The sequence below is a fragment of the Cryptotermes secundus genome, unplaced genomic scaffold (assembly GCF_002891405.2).
Source record: "Cryptotermes secundus unplaced genomic scaffold, Csec_1.0 scaffold2214, whole genome shotgun sequence".
NCBI lineage: Eukaryota > Metazoa > Arthropoda > Insecta > Blattodea > Kalotermitidae > Cryptotermes > Cryptotermes secundus.
Genome location: NW_019739604.1, coordinates 27,271 through 36,636, shown reverse-complemented (window position 1 = coordinate 36,636; position 9,366 = coordinate 27,271). Strand labels below are relative to the sequence as shown.

At 40.7% G+C, this 9,366-nt stretch overlaps 1 long non-coding RNA gene across 1 annotated transcript; it reads left to right on the top strand.

The window, feature by feature from the left end:
• The first annotated feature begins 1,483 nt into the window (after positions 1-1,483).
• Positions 1,484-9,366, top strand: LOC111871975. Its single transcript, XR_002844144.2, has 3 exons — positions 1,484-2,182; positions 6,696-6,850; positions 8,889-9,366. It is a non-coding gene; the product is annotated as an uncharacterized LOC111871975 (long non-coding RNA).

The following is a 9,366-nucleotide window of genomic DNA, read 5'->3' as shown; positions in this document are numbered from 1 at the left end:
AGTTACATGTCGCGTTAAACACCCAGCACATGACAATACCCTAGACTCTTTTTGGCTGGTATTTTGATATTCTCTCTAATAGCTTCACAAGCACTATTAATATCCACCTCACTTCCTGACTTTTCCAAAGCTGTGAATGTAATTGACGTTTCAATACGACATTGCTCCTTGCCCTCTACCTCACTTATTTTCTATAGATTGAACGTCTCTGTATGAACGCTGTGCCTTGTTTGTTTCTAGTATTACTGCCTTCCTGGTTGGTGGGTTGTTACCATACTTGGTCCTAAACTTTCGTTGCACGTGTTGCACTTGTTTTTGTCGAATTCTAACACAAAGCCATGTTTGCAACCAACGGTGACTATCGGCAAATAGCGGAACATACAAACTTTCAGAGTTTCTCTTCAAAATGACATGTATATGATATCTGTATAATTTGTAGTTCTTGTGCAATAAATAGTTTAAAGTGTTCCCGGACATTATGTACGAGTACACCATGTATAAATTAAGGGGCTGTGGAAAATATAGTGAAACGACTAAGAGAAATGAGATATCTTCTTACATGGAGTGAGTGGGGGCACGAGGGAGTGTAGTTGGTTGAGGGGCTGTGCTACAAGCCGGAGGTCGCGGTTTCAAGTCCCGACGAGGTCATTAGATTTCTTTTTCAATTGACCTAATCCTTCCAGCTGCACTATGGCCCTGGGGTTGACTCAACCTCTAACATAAATGAGTACCAGGAATTAATTAAATAATTTTCGTGGGGAGTAAAGCGAGGCAAGTGCGTAAGGCTGACAACCTTATCGCCATCTTTAAGCCGATTGTTAGATAATGTGGGGCCCTCAACATCTCACAACCCTATGGGCATTCACGGTCTGTTACAGGGATAGATTTTTTTTTTTACTTGGAGCATGTTATGCTTTTTTGAGACGAGAATTGAAGAGGTTTGAACTGGAACTTAAATCAAGAGCTGGAGGCAAAAGGCAAATGGTTGAGAAGAATTGGCATCCGTCGTATAGAAGGCCAAGGTTTCTAGAGGCAACTGGTTATGGGACAGGTGACAGGGGGACCAGAGTTCGACTTCCAATGGGGCCAAGAATTTTGCCTTCTCCACGTCTTCCAGACATGATATGGGTGCCAGGCTATGAGGGCATTGCTGGGAATAAAACTGCAGATCAGCTGGCAAGAACAGGATCAGAAGAACCGTTCATAGAACCTGAACCACCAATGCGGTATCTCAATTGGAGTTGCCAAGACAGTGATCAGGGACTGGATTAGCAGAAATCACAAAAAAAAAGGGGTGGGGGAAGGAAAAGAAAAACAGTGGGAATCCACAACTGGACTCAAACAGGCAAAAGGGTTTATATCAGGACCATCTGCCAAAAGAATGAGGGACCTGTTAAAATTAAACAGAGATCAGTTAAGATGGGTGGTAGGATTACTTACTGGACACTGCCACCTAAAAGGGCGCCTTTTCAAACTGGGACTGTTAGATGACCCAAATTGTGAAAGGTGCCTACAAGAAGATGAATCAGCCCCACACACCAAAATTATGTAAATACTCGTGTCCAGCGGCATTAGGACATCTGAAGTTGAAGAGACAAATTCATCTTACTTAAGATGCTACAAACAAGTATGAATCACACTTGCCACAGCAACATTACAACAAGAGGATAAGGAGAGAGAAATGCGTGGTAACATGTGAAGTGTGGAAAACCCCACAATGCAACATCTCTTCATGGGCAATAAAACCGCATGTGTTGCTTCTAGTGACCACAATAGGTGTAGGAAGAAAACCAATACCGCACGTTGAAACCAATAGCATAAAATGTGACATGCAATGGAGTTGTTATGATTTAAAACTCTATTTTGTTCTGAAACCTTCTCCTGGCACTGCCAATTTTCATGAAGGTGTCCATTGGTGTAAGCTCAAAACAATATTTTTGCTGTATTTCAGGTTTCTACCAAGGTGGCCATTATAAACTATAGCCTCCAGGACACGCCATGCAGTCAGCCGAAAGTCAACAGACGTTTTGGAGGAACATATCGTCTCCATCCTCAGTTCAAACAGTGAGCGAAGTAAGAAACCAACATGAAGCACATGGCTTGCTGCTATGAACTACACTATGTATGGATATCTTCCAGAGAAGAGACTACTCAGGGGACTTAGGCATAGACCATATACGAGGTACTTCTATACGCTACATGGATTATACGTATTAAAATGCATTTTATGGAAACATCATATCAGACTGTGGATGGTTTCAGGCGGATCAAAGTAGGGCATAGTGGCGAATTATTGGGAACACGGTAATGAACCAACGGGTCCCATAAGGGGTTGGTAAGTTTTCAATTGGCTAAGCGGTCATTAGCTTCTCAAAAATATATTAATTTCACATGATTGAGATGTAAGTAGAACAGAATGTTGGTTATTAAGAGGAATGAGAGAGAAAGTATGACACATGGGAGATAGAAGCCTGGAGATGGAGAAAACAGAAGGAGAGATGGATGGTCAGCATGTCTTATTGGAATGTGCAGAACTAGGCATTAGAATTATTTTTGTCCTACAAAACGCAAGTGTCATGTTATACATACCAAGTTTCTTAAAGATGGGTTCAGGCATTCAAAATGTTATGGGGGGGGGGGAAAATTTGCAGAGACACAGACAGCAAGGTGATGTCATAAGCCTAATTTCATTTTTTGCAAAATATGGAAATTAGGCTAGAAACTGATAAACCCAATTGGTTCACAGCTCCTGTGTAATTCACTCACTCTTTCTATGGCTCAATGGTTCCTTGAACCTTGGCCACCTTTTCAGTTCCTTGATTGATGTACGGTTGGGAGGTCTCCTTGGACCGGGGATGGGCCCGTCATGAGGCCTCTGCCTGCATGCTGAGCGGCACAAGCACAGGGTAGGCGCGCACAACAGACATCCATGCTTTGAGTGAAGTTCAGGCCCATAGTCCCGGAGTTCTGGCGGGCGGCAACAGTTCGTGCCTCGGGCCGCGAGCCCCCCGTGATTGGTGTTAGTTAACTCACACAACCCTCTAATTTATAATTCATATTCAGTGTCAGTGAATTAAGCTGTACCAGTTGAAGTCTGTTACACGACGATTTACAACCATAAACTTTGACATTATTTTTAGCAACATAATAGTTCTCCGAAAACGTAGCCACATATGTAAGAACTACATCCAGGTCCATTGGGAGAGCTGCTGATATGATTCATAATCAGCACTTGGTTACTCTGCAACTCCATTTACAGATTCTAACATACAGTTTGCACATTATCGAAGCTTAATTGTCGGTAGCCATTTTTTTTCAAACATCACTAACCAGTTGCCTGTGTTAGATCTTTCATATATGATAACTGCCTTATTAATTTGGCTATGTGACCATGCGAATTTCATAAACTGCACTGTAAATACTACCTTGGATGTGCGAAGTCTGAAGAGAAGAAAGTGTGCCTGAGAAAAGCCTAATGAAAATAAATCAGAAGGTCCTGACTTGAAATATCAGATATCTTGAATGAAGTTTCCCTAAATTGCCGACAAATGGCTCCTTCCGTTGACATTCACCATTTGTCACTCCCAATCATCATAGTTATCACACTTATAAACATTGTAGTTGAAAATCATCGTTGAACAAAGCACAGTGCGAAATCAATGATTGGCATTTAGCCCATTTAAAGTGACAGCAACCAGGGTTCACTTAGGCCATGCTATAGCTCAACAGATAATCATCTGATTTGGCTACCCAGGTTCGACCCCAGATCAGATACTTTGGAAATTGTGGCGGAGAAAGTGGCACTGGCTCAGGTTGTCCCCGATTACTTCAGTTTCCCTTGCCAATTCACATTCCACCAAAATGTTTCATACTCGTCTTATCATCTGGGGCCGTTACAATAGGTCCACTAATGATCAACATGCCAAGTAGACTCAGTCTCACCTTGCCACATGGAAGAAAAAACTAGGGTTAACATCCAGGTATGTTGTTGTTCTTTAAGAACAACACCAGCGAACAGTTTGTTTAGGACATATGACTGCAATCACCGTGTAGCGGCTTTTCAAACTCTTCAAAGCCTATTTGAGCCGTACTGATCTTTTGGTTTTGAAGAGACCTTTACTGGCTATGCTGTTTCATCTATAATTAGAAGCTTGCTTCGTGAGGACGAGCTGGTCTAAGTAGTGATGACACATATCGGCAGCATTGTGCATAGGCCAGTCAGATTTGATTTCTTGCACCTGAATGTTGAAAGCTATGAGCCAACAATAAAATTATACCCAGACAAGCCGTAAACTTCATTTCGGTTTGCGGAAGTCAGATTACCGCAGCGGACATATCATATTATTCGACATAGTCTCATTCCAGTTCGAGCCTCATATCAGTATTCAGAGTGCTAAGTGAAATTAAACTTGTAGAAAGTAAAAACTAAGAAAAGCTGATTCTCATCATACACCATGTTCCACCATTAACAATAACCTGACTTCTCGCATGTCGGCAGTGCTGAGTAATCTAAGAAACTGTAACACTATTCAACTGCATGTAACAAACTACTGTGGTTAAATAAAGTCATTAATATGTGAATCAGCACTTTCTGTTCTGATTCCTCACGAGTGTGATAACCAAAACATGGATGTCAACATCATACGCGGAAAAGCATTCGGTTCTAGGACAAAGAAAGAAAAAACAAAAACTGAGGAACTATAGGTAGTTTGTTGCATGTAAGTTGTCCTGGAAAGACACGCTCCTCCTAAGAGCGTAAGGAAAAGTAATTTCATGTTAAGGAGTGGGAATTTCTTTGATGCTTTTCTGAAACTTACCTTTAGCTTCAAATATTCACGTGCACGTTTTGCATGGTTGTGTATATCTAAAAAAAAAGGAAAGAAACGACTTCAGTACACTACACAGATATACACTTACAATCGAATTCCTGGCTTGTCACCATAATGTCAATTTGTTCATGTTCTGAACACAACACTTTGAGTTATTACATTCGTGGAGCAATACATATCCATTCATTACGAGGGGCGTTCAAGTTCTGAGGTCTCAGGACTGGGAGCAGATAGACACATGCGGTTTAGTTTAAAATACGTGTGCACTCTTTGTGAATGCGTGACAGAGATGGCAGCACTGTACAGCACATAGAGCTCTAGTCGTGGCGGTGAGTGTGAGGAGTGTTTTTGATACTTAAAATGGCGACGTTTTCGTTACAAGAACAGCGAGTAATCATTCGTTTTCTCCACTTGCATGGCACGACACCCATTGAAATTCATCGCCAGTTGAGTGAGACATGGTGATGGTGTTATGAATGTGAAAAATGTGCATTCGTGGGTGTGACAGCTCAAAGAAGGCCGAACGTCGTGTGACAACGAACCAAAACAATCTCGGCCTTGCACCAGCTGGTCTGACAACATGGTCGAGCGAGTTGAGAAAGTTGTTTTGGAGGATCGCTGATTGAGTGTGGAAAACATTGCCTCCAAAGTTGGCATTTCCATGGGATCTGTGCACACAATCCTGCATGAAGACCTGCGAATGCGGAAAGTGTCCTCCAGGTCGGTGCCATGAATGCTGGAGGACGACCACAAGGCTGCGCGCATGGCAATTTGCCAGGCGATGTTGACACGTGATGAAGGCATGAATGGGACTTTGTTTTCATCGATTGTGACAATGGATGAGACATGGATACCGTTTTCTTTCATCGATTGTGACAATGGATGAGACATGGATACCGTTTTTCAATCCTGAAACAAAGTGTCAATCAGCTCAATGGAAGCACACAGACTCACCACCACCAAAAAATTTCATGTAAGTGGCAGTGCTAAAAAATGATGGTGGCCATGTTTTGGGACAGCGATGGCGTAATCCTTACTCATTGCATTCCAAAGGGCACTACGGTGACAGGTGCATCCTACCAAGATGTTTTGAAGAACAAGCTCCTTCCAGCACTGTGAGAGAAATGGCCGGAAAAGGCTGCAAGTGTGCTCTTTCACCAGGACAATGCACCAGCGCATCGGGTGTACGCAATGCAGCAGTTTCTTCATGAAAACAACCTTGAAGTCGTTTCTCATGCTCCCTACTCACCTGACCTGGCTCCTAGCGATTTTTGGCTTTTCCCAACGATGAAAGACACTCTGCGTGGTCGCACATTCACCAGTCGTGTCGCTATTGCATCAGCGATTTTCGAGTGGTCAAAACAGACTCCTACAGAAGCGTTCATAGCGGCCATGGAATCATGGTGTCGACGTTGTGAAAAATGTATATGGCTGCAGGGAGATTACGTTGAAAAGTGACAGAAGCTTCAAATTTTTTGAATGCTTATTGTGTGAGAAAAAATCGGAGACCTTGGAACTTGAACACACAACATATTACCCAGCTGGGTGAACAGTGTTTGATTCAGTTCTGTTATATTCTGTGTACAACTGCTAGGTATACTTCCAATGAACTGAAGCAATTGGGCTTCACATTCTCAGTCTAAATGCTTTACTTGCACAGAGCAGTTTTGTTTGCACAGTCGATGGCTGTTATCTGTTTGCATTCCTTAAATTTGTCTACCCTTATCCTGGCATAATACTGCTTAGCTATATCTATTAACAAATACTTTGTTCTGACAATATAAATGCAAATTTTATCTCTATTTCTTATCTTAATTGTTAAGGGCAAAACATGGTACACACTGTATTTCACATGATTTTTTACAGGAAGATGAATGTCAAGTCACTGGGGAAGTCAGCTTGGTTTAATTTCATCTGATTCAAGATTTCAGCTTGTGTAATAACATGTGGCTAGAGAATGCCTGAAGCTCTTGTCTAGTTGCACCAAATGCTCATTTGCAACAAGCAGCATAGATGAGGAAGTATATATTTTCTTTATCTAATCACCATGTTCATTATTCTCCAACCTGTACGATCGTACACACTCATTCTCAAATACGTCTTGTAATGTCATATTTATAGATCTTAACGTCCATTTTACAATTGTTAACCTGTATTTTAGAAAGTTAAAAAGAAATCGGTCTGTTCCTTTTAAAAATCCAGAATTCTTTCTGTGTGATATGTTGCGTCTTCACTAGCCCATAGTACCAAACAAGATTTTGCTAATTACACCAGTGAAGTTAAAAACGCCTCTCTTATAACGCGATTGAGTAGCTTCATCTTCGATTCTGGTTAAATATTTTACAAGTAGTCTCATATTTTCTACTTCATTAAATACCTGATAGTATTAATAAAATCAGAGACTGTTATAATCACTTGTAGTTATGAGTTACAGTACATATGTNTCACAAATCATCACAGCAACGGCTAAGCTTTTCTCCAGCCTGCTTTGTCTTTATCAAGCGTTCCCTGGCAACGGCTTTAACAGCGGGGATTCTTCATCTTCACAAGTGATGAGGTTAGCTCTTTCTAAGGGACCCACCGGAGTAGCCACCCCCCATGAAATTGAGGACGGAAACAGATACAGTTTCCGAAATGTTGTGTTTTCTAGTTTCTAGAATACCAGGCGATGGACAAAGTCCAAAAACTCAATAATTATCAGTGGATGAGTGTCTGTGCCATCTCCATATGAAGGGAAACATCAGTAAGACATGGATCCAAAATTATTATGGGAGATGCGAAGGCGAAGATAGGAAAAGCTCCTATAGTATGTACAGTATGTGGGGGACTCGGCCTTCGCGATAAATTTAACAACAGAAAAATGACGGGCGATTTTGCAGTCACCGGAAACTTGGTTAAAAGTAGTACGATGTTTTCACCTAAGAGTGTCCGTAAGGAAAAATGGATGTCTTCCGATGGTCGGACAAGAAATTAAATTGACCATGTTATGATGGAATGAAGACATGGAAGTAGCCTTAACTGATGTGCGATCCTATAGAGGTGCCGAATGTAACTTTGATCACTTTATAGTAAAGCTAAATTACAGGACTGAAATATCAAGAGAACCAAAACCAAGTGCATGCAAGGTTGTGGCTTTCATACCAATATCCTATATGCATTCCTCTTCTCTCCCATTCGTACTACATGTCATGTCCATCTCATTCTGTTTGACCTGATCATTCTAATTATATTTGTCGAAGAGTACAAGTTATGGAGCTCCTCATTATGTAGTTTTTGCCTACCTTCTTTCACTTCATCTCTCTTCAGTCCAAATATTCTCCTCAACATCCTGTTCTCAAACACCCCGGCTCTATGTTCTTCCCTTAATGTCAGAGAGCAAGTTTCACACCCATACAGAACGACAGGCAAAATAATAATTTTGTCACAACGTCAATAAAAAGTCCGTCGAGTGTAACTATTTATAGATCACTTCTTTACCACTTCTGCCTTACATGTTTCGGTTTAATATAAAAACCATCATCAGAGGCACATAGTACAAGCAAGAAAACACTGCCGTTGTTTAAGATGTACACAGTTATGTTTGCTGCGTGAACGCTGCTACAATACGTCGACGTGTAAAAGCACAACACTTGTTAGGATTGTTGAATGCACGTTCAATTCTCACATCCATCCGAAACTGCCCNATTTTAAATATTTTAACATTGGCGTTTTAACTTGAGGGCAGTTTCGGATGGATGTGAGAATTGAACGTGCATTCAACAATCCTAACAAGTGTTGTGCTTTTACACGTCGACGTATTGTAGCAGCGTTCACGCAGCAAACATAACTGTGTACATCTTAAACAACGGCAGTGTTTTCTTGCTTGTACTATGTGCCTCTGATGATGGTTTTTATATTAAACCGAAACATGTAAGGCAGAAGTGGTAAAGAAGTGATCTATAAATAGTTACACTCGACGGACTTTTTATTGACGTTGTGATTGATAGTGTAACGGACCAAAAATGAAACAATTCAAAATAATAATTTTGTACTCATATATTCCAATTTTTATGATTTTAGACAGCAGACAAGAAACCAGAGGGACATGTATAAGATAAATCAACATTCTCACAAGATCCATGAACAACATGAAACACGAATATATTCACACCGCTGAAGACTGCGCTAATAGATCCCATAAGAAAGTTGAAATCAACGTTTTTACTGAATTTAATAGGGCGACTTCTTAAAATTTGAATTGTAATTGCAATATTAATTTTAGTTTGTGGTAGACTGTGCAGTAAAACAGTTTAGCATAGCGATAGATGCTGAAGATTGCACTAATAGGAGAGAGAGAGAGAGACACACACATTGTGCTAGTCCAAAATTCAACAGACATGAAACTGGTCACAAGCATAACACAAACAAACAAAGCAGAAAGACAATACAAAGCCAAACAAACACTGTAACTAATTATTCACTGTATGCTCCAAAAATTTATAAACTGTATAAAATGAGTTATCCACGAGATATGAAAATAAATTATTTTTAAAACTGA